Raw genomic sequence first — 11,324 nt, 5'->3', positions numbered from 1 at the left:
TTAAGTACTGTATGTGTTAGCAATTTTTACTATGACATACAAATGCAGTAGATTCAAAGGCAAACAAATATGGGTCTGTGACTATAACTTAGGATAAAAGGAGGTGAACAAAAGGGCAAAATGCAGCAATAATATTTACTGAAGTCTATACTTATTTCTCTTGGAAAACAGGAAAAATTTATAAATGATATGAAGAAAAACTGTATGAATGAAGTGAAACAGTATATTTTAAAGGTTAATAGTGAATGACAAGTCTAGTATCTACTCTGAATGTTTAATCCATATTTAAAACATACCAGTTAATCCTAATAGCTGACAACTGACAAAGGTTAAGAAAAAATAAAAAGAAAAATGCTTAATGCCATAACCTATGATACCAGGGAAATACTATTTAAAATAAGTTGTATAGCCTAAATATCTTAATCAGTAGAGAATAAAGGTGAAAGTAAAGAATTTAAATTTTTATCTTAAGAAATTAGAAGAATAATTTAAAAAACAAAGGGAAACTAAGAATATGAAATTAATAAAGATATAGCTGATGTAAACTGAAATAAAAAACAAAAGCTATTTGAAAAACTAAATCTGAAATGTGATAGTTTGAAAAGATTGCTAGAGTGGATTAACTCCATGCAGGCATTACCAAGGCAAAAAGATGGAAGCATTAATGAGAAGATCAGAAATTAAATAGGAATCAGAAGAATAAATACAGAAAAAAAGTAGGCTGATTTGGGGCAAATACTTCAGTGAACTGGATGGTAGTGAATCTGAAAATTTAGGAAAAATATGATTTCTTAGCAAAATACAAGTTACTAAAATCAAATCAAGAAAATAGGAGAAGGTGATAAGTCACTTACCATTGACAAAATTAAGAAAGTTTTTTTAGAGCTCTGTCATTAAAAAGGACATGAGAAACAAATGGATTCACAAATGAATTTTTTTCCTATCTCTTAAAGAACAGATAATTCCAATACTGTTTATAATATTCCAGGCCATGGAAAAAATTAAAAATTAATTTATTTTATGGATAAAACATGTCCAAAATCTGACAAAAGTAATACCAAAAACTAATCTGACTTAACTAAGCATAGAAATGCAAATACAACAAATGAATATTAACAAAAAGATCCAAGAAATACAAAGATCTATTATGCAGTGTCCACATTGGGTCTGCCAGATTGGGACAATGTCAGGAATTGTTTAGCATGTTTTACCACCACAACACACTCAAGAGTAGTTACCATCTGATGACATCAGTAGATAGATACTAAAAAGTGCTTTATAAAATTTCGATGGTTATTAATAAAAACTCTACACAGAGCAGGAAAAATTTTCCTTGGGAAATTAATAGAATTCTCACAATATTTTGTTGCTACAGAGACTTGCATTTTATTAGATAAAATAAGTGTTTTTCCTGGAAATAAAGACAGTCGATTACAAAAAAACCCTGGAGCTTTTAACTTTATCTCAATGTCACTTTAAAATATTAAAGATGGAGCATTAATTAAACATCAAGAGGTAAGATTTAAATATTAACTTGAAGACAACCAAGAGTTATACTTAAAGGAGAATGAGAATCAACATCCTGGAAGTGCTTGGGGGGAGCTTAATTCACACTCTACAGTTTACTTCAAGACAGTATTTTCCCCAGATAAGTTCAAGTTATTGCAGTCAATTCTAGAAAATATAGTGCAAGAAGGAAAATATTTCTAAAGGAATAGAAATAGCTCTGAGTTTTCTTCACTTCCCACTTTAGTATATTTTATCACTGGATCTAGGGTGGACAAAGTCAGTGGTGGCCATTTATTATCAGAGAATATTCCCCTGAATTGGACTAGAGGCCTTGCATTTTGAATATAAATGATGGAATAAAAAACAAGCAAGCAAACAAACAGCATTAAAGAAACTTTGTTCTAACTTGTTATTGTATACTCTGCTAATTAAGGAGAATCATGTGTTATTTAATTTTTGTCCTTGTACCTTGAAATCTATAAAGGGGGCTACTTAGTTGATAATGCCGGTTTAAGATTTTTTTTTAAAGCCCACGTAAGCATTGTCAGATGAATTTAACAGTGCTTTGATATCATTAATTATGCTCAATTTTAATTGAGGGTATTTGCACATCCACTTGCTACGGTATGTTAAAACCCTACTTATAGTCATAGAAAATTCCTGAATTAAAAAACTAAAATGTGAACTCATCTGCTTTCTCATGAGATAAAGGAAAACACATTGACTAAACTGTGCAGAAGATTCTATACCTAAAATTATTCTGATAAATTGAGAGCAAAGTATCACCTTTCCCATTTAAATAGAATTCGATCTTTCTGAAAATTTGATTTGTAAAATGTCAACTTCCTAATTATATATGAACTATTAGCATTATCCAGGTCAGTATGGAATCGCTATCTGCCTATGAAAATAATTACCCAGTGGCACCAATCGTATGTTCATAGCCCAATAAATTAAACAGAGGACTACAAAAGCAAAATTTACAAGAACAGAAATTGTAATCTTTGGGTTCTGTAATCTTCACAATCACTATTACTTATGGACTTGTGCTCAGTGCAGAAACATTGTCCCTTCTCAGGAGAAAGTTACTGTCTAAAGTAGGATACAGATATAAAAGTCAAAACTAAATGGAATAGGCACAGAAGAGTGATGTCAGCAAATGGTGGAATAGACTTTTTCAGCCCTCATCTGTTAGAATTAATAAAGAATTTCAAAAAAGTTGCAGGATATAAAGTCAACATAAAAATCAATTGCATTTCTGTACCCTAAGAATGACTATTCAAAAACAAAACAAAACAACAAAAAAAGAAGAAATTAAGAAAACAATTCCATTTACAATAGCATCAAAAAGAACAAAATACGTAAGGGGGTGCCTGGGTGGCTCAGTCATTCAGAGTCTGCCTTCGACTTAGGTCATGATCCCAGGGTCCTGGGATCAAGCCCCTCATCAGGCTCCCTGCTCCACGGGAGGCCTTCTTCTCTCCCTGCCACTCCCCCTGCTTGTGTTCCCTCTCTTGCTATGTCTCTCTCTGTCAAATAAATAAATAAAATTTATAAAAATAATACTTAGGAATAAGTTTAGCCAAGGAGGTGAAAGATCTGTATCTGTATGCTGAAAACTATTAAATATTGAAGAAAAAAGTGAAAAATGTGCAAATAATCAGAAAAATACCATGTGTTCATAGATTGGAAGAATTAATATTGCTAAGATATCCATACTACCTAAAGTGATCTACAGATTCAGTGCAATCCTATCAGAACATCATGTTGTACACCTTAAATGTAAACAATTTTGTCAATTAAGTGTAAATAGAGCTAGAAAGAAAATCATACTTAGAAAAGAGCTGTGATATAGTTTGCATGCTATAACTCTGTAGAGTAGGGATTTTGTTCAGCTGTGAGTAAAAGGAGGTGTCCCAGGAAGGAACATTTGGGGTGAGAATAGAAAAAATAGAAAAGAGAATTAGCAAGGTAGAAAATAGGCATTTCAAGCAAGGAGAAAAGCTCATTCAAAGGCCCAGCTAAGGAGAGGCATGACTAAGCCAAACACAGGTTAAGATGTGTGATACTATGGCAATAGTGGCAGAAAGGGAGAATGGCAACCCAAGTTAAATGGTGGCAACTGGTAAGGAGAAAAGAGGATAGAATCTAGAGCTCCTTCAAAGATATGACTTGCAAGACTTTGTGACTAGCTGGATGGTGGTAGGACCTGGGAGAAGGATTGTCTTAAAATAACAAGCTTCAAAAATTGGCGACAGAGCAATGCTAGTCACTGAGATATGAAATCTGATAGGTCTAGAGGTTCATTGGAGGAAATGACAAATTTAGTTGGCAGCATGTTGCCTCTGAAGTGCTGCTGGAAGAGCTACTTGGAGACCATCATAGTGAGATATACTCATAGGCCCGAAGAAAGTCATTTGGGAACATAGGAATGAATGCCAAAGCCATGGGCAAAATGTCTAGAAACTGGAGAGAATGAGAAATCATGTTACGGTAGTTAAAGGTCACTAAGTCTAACCATACATGGAGCTCGAGTCTGTTTTTAAGTGTTTTCTTCCAACATATCCAGGAGATAGAATATACTGTCTCCTGAACCAGTCAGTATATTTATTAGAAATTCTTCTGTATTATCTATTAAAATCTCTATCTAGATTCTATTCTTCTTTTTTAATGCTCATTTTTTTCCCACTGCTTCCATTTAAGGACTCCACTTACACATTGCTTAAAGCTGCACAGTTCAATGATGCTCTGTTCATTTGTTTGCTTTTATCTCTCTGTTTCATTTTGGGTGGTTTCTGCTGTACATCTCCAAGTTCACTAATCTTTTCTTCTGAGATGTCTAGTCTGCTGTTCATCCAACCTAGTGTATCTTTCATCTCAGATACTGTGATGTTCATCTCAAGCAGTCTGATTTGAGTCTTTTTTTAAACCTTTGACCTCTACTTAACATACTGAAACTTTCCCCTAGTTCTTTCATATATAATGTATTTTAAATAACTTTGATGTCCTTTTCTCTTAATTCTTACATCTTTGCCCTTATGTACTGGTTACAACTTACTAATTGTTCTCCCCATAGTCATATTTCCCTCTCCTTTGCCTTCATAGCAATTTTCAATTACATGTCAAACTTTGTATATTTTACCTTGTTAGGTATTGGGGATTTTTGTATCCCTATAGGCATCTTGAACTCTTTTCTGAGATACAGTTAACCTGCTTGGACACAGATTGATCCTTTAGTATGTTGCTTTTAAGACTTAGTCAGGACTGTAGTAGCATGTAGTCTAGGGCTAATTACATGTAGGGTTGCCAAATTTAAGTAGAAGTATAGCATACCCAGTTAAATTTTAGGACAGCAACAGATAATGTTTTGGTATAAGGACGTTCCATACCACAGTGGGATATATTTCTATATTTATTAATTTTCCTTGAAGATTCAATTCATTCACTCATTTGTTAAATCCTAATGAATCTCACATGTTCTATTATGGACTTGGGAGGTTGAAAAAAAGAATAATGAAGTAGAATATACTGTCTTATTCCTTGAGGAGTTTATAATCTAAGTAGGAGTCACACAAGAAGCAACAACAAAATCTTTTTTTTAGTAACAGATGAACAAGTATTGGCACTATTTTAGAATTTTAGTCCAATGCCCCCAAAAAGTAAGCAATAAATATTTATAAATATAAAAATGATTATTTATGATGGGTGTTGTTTTAAGCAACATTACACAAACTCATAAGTTTGACCTGCTTAAAGAATGCATGCCGCAGTGCTCTGCACAAGGTGGATTTTAAATCAATTAATGATGACATTTGCCCTAGGCAACTTGTAAAAGCCCAGCCTTGCATACATGTGCTTTGTTTGTATTAGATGGTCTCCCAAGACCTATTACCAATCTAAGAGTAAAATGTGCAATAAGATCCACCTATATCATTAATATTGAAGCAGGAATTTCTCCAACACTATTATTATTTCATATTCTTGAGGCAATTTAAGAGCAACAATAATTAAAAAATCCATTACTGAATTCCCAAATATTTTTACCTCAAGCAAATGAAATTGAATAGTAATTGTACTGTATATATTTCCTGTTAACTTTGCTTTTTGGCCACTTTGTCAAATAGGGGTATGTTAAAGGAATATTTTCCTTTTTAAAGATTTTATTTATTTCTTTGACAGAGAGAGAGCATAAGCAGGGGGAGTGGTAGGCAGAGGGAGAGGAAAAAACAGACTCCCCTCCAAGGGAGCCCGATGCTGAACTTAATTCCAGGACCCTGGGATCATGACCTGAGCCGAAGGCAGACACTTAACCAACTGAGCCACCCAGGTGCCCCAAAAGAAGATTTATTCAAAACTGAATTAAATAAGTACAAGGAGAAGAATAAGATCTATATGTTATTTATACTCCAGTGGCTCATTTAACTTTGAATTAACCGCAAATATTTATGATCAGCTGAAATTAATGATGGCCTTTTAAAATGCAGCTTATAATTAGGAATAAAACTAAATTTAACAAATGTTCTGCAGGATAATAAAATTATATAAATTGAATATCTATGAAATGAGTTGGGGATTATGGTTTGATGCAGGATATAGATCCAAATCTAAATTAATTTGTCTTTAAACAGTGGTGCTCTCTTGGGACACTTTGGTGGCTCAGTTGGTTAAGTGTCTCTGCCTTCAGCTCAGGTCATGATCCCGGGGTCCTGGGATCAAGTCCCGTTTTGGGCTCCCTGCTCAGCGGGAGGCCTGCTTCTCCCTCTGCATGCCACTCTCCCTGCTTGTGCTCTTTCTCTCTCTCTCTTTGACAAATGGATAAAAAAAATCTTTAAAAAAAATTAAAAAATAACTAAATAAACAGTGGTGCTCTCAAGGCAACTACCAACAATTGAAACAATTAGGTTTTTTCACACTTTGGAGCAAGATCTTTTTCTAATCAGAAAGTTTAAAGACTACTACTGCACATGGAATTTTATTTCATTTATTAGGGAAAAAAAATATCTGGTTTGGGAAGTTTGAATGGTCAAATACTTTGAAAACACCTTCATGGTCTAGTTAGCTGCCAGATTTCCAGGGAGAAATTGTTCTTCAGTGGGTAGTCACAGGAAGCGTAGATGAAGTGCTTGTGTGTTATTGATAAGTACAGTATCTGAAATCATATTAGATGAAAATTTTCTAGCACTTTAAATATAGACCTAAAATATTTCTTTGTAAACATTTGACACTTCTAACATGCTTTGATTTCCAGAAAGTACAAACTAAGGATATCCCCCTAAATATATTCTTTCATTGACATCTCTTTCTTCTACCTACTGAAATTCATTGCATATCATACTATTTCACATGTGTAAGTGCCCTGGTTTTAAGTGTGTATATTACATTTATGAAAAAAACACAAGAAAAAATATGAAAGTATTATGCACAAAAGGAACACTTAATGTTCCAAATCCTAATTAACATTCCAAAGTTTCAAAATAATGATCTTTTCATTTGTCTCCTTTATATTATTTCCCTATTTCCATAAACTGGATGTTATTTTTCATACATAAATCTTCATATTCTTTTATGAAATACCCAATTTTCACACATACCTTTGTTATTTCAGACAAAAAACTTCTAAGTGCACAGTGATCTACATAAAGAAAATTCTGCAACTTGCTTTGTTTCTAAAAATTTTGATATTTAACCCCTGACATAGAACCATTTCATTTAGTATGTGGCCTGCAGCAATAGCTAGTAACTTAACAGTAGTCTCAGAGAGGAGATGAAAAGCTCCCAGCTGTGTTGTAAGCTAATGCAGTAACATCTAGAGATGGGTGTGTAGAATTGCTTTCTGATTCTGGGGATGGTAAATCCACATGAGGGATTCCCCCATTATATAACCTTAGTCTACAAAGCTCCTACATATTGCAACATTTGCATAATTGTAAGATGTAATTAAAGGGTTTGTGGTATACCTTCCTCATAAGGTACAGGTTGGTACACGTTTATTTTTTTCTTTGAATTAAGAATCCCCTAATGTTTTCTAAATGAATCTCCCTAATATTTTGGAGCACATATTTTAATGTCAAAATTGATAAAGCATTTTGATCATCTATAATGTTTCATATACCTGATAACTTATAAAGCTTCTTTTAACAATCTTTGGAAGCCTAGTTTTATAATCTGTTAATTACATTTTAGTGTCTTTTTAAACAGAAAAAAATAGAATTAAAAACATGCTTGCTTTAAAATGAGAATTACAGGTAAAAGTCAATATTAAAAATATATTGAACACACTGTGATTAATAGTTCATGTACCTTGTTAAGTTAAAAGCAATATTGATAGGAATACATAAACACACATATAATGGTATATTAATGTAATAGAATATTACAGTCTTAAAAATTTTAGGAATATTAATTTCATGAAAAAAATGTTGGCAGTCCAATATATACTGGAAAAAACCACTGCTCAAAGAAAATGTAATAATTATTTAATTCTGAGAGGGAAAATAGTAATTTTACAGTGGAGAAGTTGGGCAGAAATCCCCTTACCCAAGTGTTCTGCTATAATGAGACAAATCAGTGTGTGCTACCTTATAGAAAGCAATGAAGAGAACACAGAATCCTTTCTCTGACCTACCTGCAAACTATAACCTGGACCTCGTCGTGATGAAACATCAGGCAAACCCCAATTGAGGGACACTTAATAAACTGCTGAGCCTGTATTCTTTCAGTGTCAAGGTCAAGAAAATCAAGAAGTTGAGGAAGTGTTACAAATTGAAGGAAACTGACAAATACAGCACAGTATTCTGGATGTGAATACTTTTGTTGTAAAAACATTATGGCAGAAAATGGCAAAGCTTGAATGGTATCTGAGGACTAAATAGTAGTAATTATCCGAGTTAATTTCTTGATTTTGATGGCTAAAGCATACTAATGCGGGAGATGTCATTGCTTATAGGAAACGACATTAGTTTGGAGGCATTTTGGAGCATCATTTCGCAATCTACTCTAAATGGCTCTGGGGGAAAGTAAGCTCTGTTTACTATTCTTGCAGTTTTTTATGTAAGCTTGAGATTATTCAAGTAAATCATTAAATGAAATTAATAATTATATGCAGCCTGGTTACCTGGATAACTGAGAAACACAATCTAGTTACGTTCTCATCCCTCTGTTCAGAAGTTTGTTTTCTAGTGAGGACCCCTCACCTGGGAAGTTCAGTGAGTTCCCAAGGATTGCTCTTCAGTTCCACAGATTCATCCCAGCGCTCACTTGTCCTTTTCTCCAGCCAGTGTCCCTCCAGATCTCTGACCAGCTGGAGCCCCCAGATGACCTCCTGCGTCTCCAGATTGCAACTGCTTTCTCTGCATGACTTCTCCTCAAATGCTGGGATGGTTAATAATTATGGGGCAATTTGGCTGAGCCACATTGCTCATATACTTGGTCAAATATTTTTCTGATGTTTCTTTGAAGGTTGTTTTTAATTTTAGAAGAGATTAATATTTAAATTGGTGGATTTTGAATAAAGGGTCTTACCCTCCATAATACAGGTAGGTCTCATCAAACCATTTGAAAGGCTAACTAGAACAGATTGATTTCCCATAAGCAAGAGGGAATTCTGCAGTAGACTGTCTTCAGATTTGAATTGCAATATTAACTCTTCCCTGGGTCTCCAGCCTCATGGTTCATCCTGCAGATTTTGGACTCACCAGCCTCCATAATCATGTGAGCAAGTTCTATAAAATCTCTTTCTCTCTCTCTCTCTCTGTGTGTGTACCTGTGTGTGTGTCTCTCTCTGTCTCTGTCTCTCTCTATATATGTATTTATATATAAACAACTATTAGTGTAAGGAGCTATTTTGGGGGCCTGAAAAGAGCAAATCCAAGAAGCCCTACATAGATTAAGGCTGGCCTCACAGGACAGAGGGTAGTTTCCATCCCCAAGAGGAATCTACTAGCATCTGTCTACATTAGAGTCTTCATAAAACAACAAATTTTACTCCAGGGGGAAGAGTGGGGCCTTCCTTCTCTGTTTTAAGGGCTATCCCCTTTCCTGCCTGCTTGACAATAAGGCATCTTGTTCCTTTGAGGAGAGTCCCTAATTTCACTCAACACTGTAATCTAGCTCCCCTTTCCCAGGAAGGGGAATCATTTACATTTTCTTCTCTAAAACTTGCTACATTTCTTGAGTTTTCAACAATGAGCTTATAGTACATTTATGATCATAAAGATGTTACTTAAAATAAATTAACCATTCATTAAATTTGAACACAATATTTAATAAATACTGGCAGATAGCTTTGTAACTTTCCCTACAATGTATAAATTACACATTGTAACTGTTACCATGTACTTTAATTACTGGCATATTTTGTCCAGATATCATTGTTAAACCAATTCTGCTTGGTGTCTTGTAAATAGTATTTCAGAGTCTCCTCTCAATGGAATGGAAGTCTGCTTGAGATTCTCTCTCTTCCTTTCACACTGCTCCTCCCCCCACTCATGTGTGCATGTGCGCTCTCTCTCTCTCTCTCTCTCTCTCTCTCTCTCTGTCTAAAATAAATAAATAAATCTTTAAAAAATTGTTTTGGCTATTTGAGGTTCTTTGAGATTCCATATGAATTTTAGGATGAAATTTTTTATCTGCAAAAAATGCCTTTTGGATTTTGACAGATTGCATTGAGTCTATAGATCACTTTGTCTAGTATGGACATCTTAACAGTAAGGTTTTCCAATCCATGAACATGGGATGCTTTTCTATTTTGTGTATGTCTTCTTTAATGTCATTAGGCAATGTTTTACACTTTTCAGTATACAAGTGCTCCACCTCTTTGGTTATGTTTATTCCCGGTATTTCACTAATTTTGGTTGTATTGTAAATGGTATTGTTTTCTTAATTTCTTTTTTATTGATCATTGTTAGTATATAGAAACACAACTGATTTTGAATGTTTATTTTGTAGCCCACTATTTTCCTGAACTTGTTAATTATTTCTAACAGATTTCTTATAAGAATCTTTAGGATTTTCTATATATATCATGTCATCTGCAAACAGAAATGATTTTATGTCTTCCTTTCCAATTTGGATGCTTTATATTACTTTTTCTTGCCTAATTTCTCTGGCTAAGATTTCCAGTGTTATGTCAAACAGAAGTGGCAAGAGTGAGCATCCTTTCCTTGTACCAGACCTTTGAGGAAAAGCATTTGGTCTTTCACTGTTGTGTATGATATTAGCTATGGGCTTTTCATAAATGACCTTCATTATTTTGAGTTGGTTTCCTCCTATTCCTAGTCTGTTGAGAGTTTTTAACGTGAAAGTATGTAAATTTAGCTAAATTTTTTTTGTATCAATTTAGATCATCATGTAGTTTTTATACATTGTGTTAATGGGGTGTTTACATTAATTGATGTCTGAATCATTCTTGGATTCCAGGAATGAATCCTATTTGGTCATGGGATATAATCTTTTTAATGTGCTGTTGAAATCAGCTTGTTATTTTGTTGAGGACTTTGCATCAATATTCATCATGGATATAGGTTTGTAGTTTTCTTATGTTGTCTTTAACTTTGCGTGGTCTCATAGAATGAGCTTGGAAGTGTTCCCTTCTCTCCGGTTGCTTTTGTTTTTTGTTTTTCTGTCTGTCTGTTTGTTTTTGAAGAATTTCAGCAGGATTGGTACTAATTTTTCTAGACTTTTCCAGTGAAACTAATCTGGTCCTGGACTTTCTTTGTTGGGACATTTTTGATTACTGATTCAGTCTCCTCATTTGTTATTGATGTGTCCAGGCTTTCTACATATGAGTCAATCTTGGTAGGTTATGTGTTTTGAGG

Source organism: Eumetopias jubatus, unplaced genomic scaffold, assembly GCF_037043125.1.
Source record: "Eumetopias jubatus isolate StellerSeaLion01/CBP00866 unplaced genomic scaffold, mEumJub1_p1.0 scaffold_16, whole genome shotgun sequence".
Classification (NCBI taxonomy): domain Eukaryota; kingdom Metazoa; phylum Chordata; class Mammalia; order Carnivora; family Otariidae; genus Eumetopias; species Eumetopias jubatus.
This window is presented reverse-complemented; position numbering follows the sequence as displayed.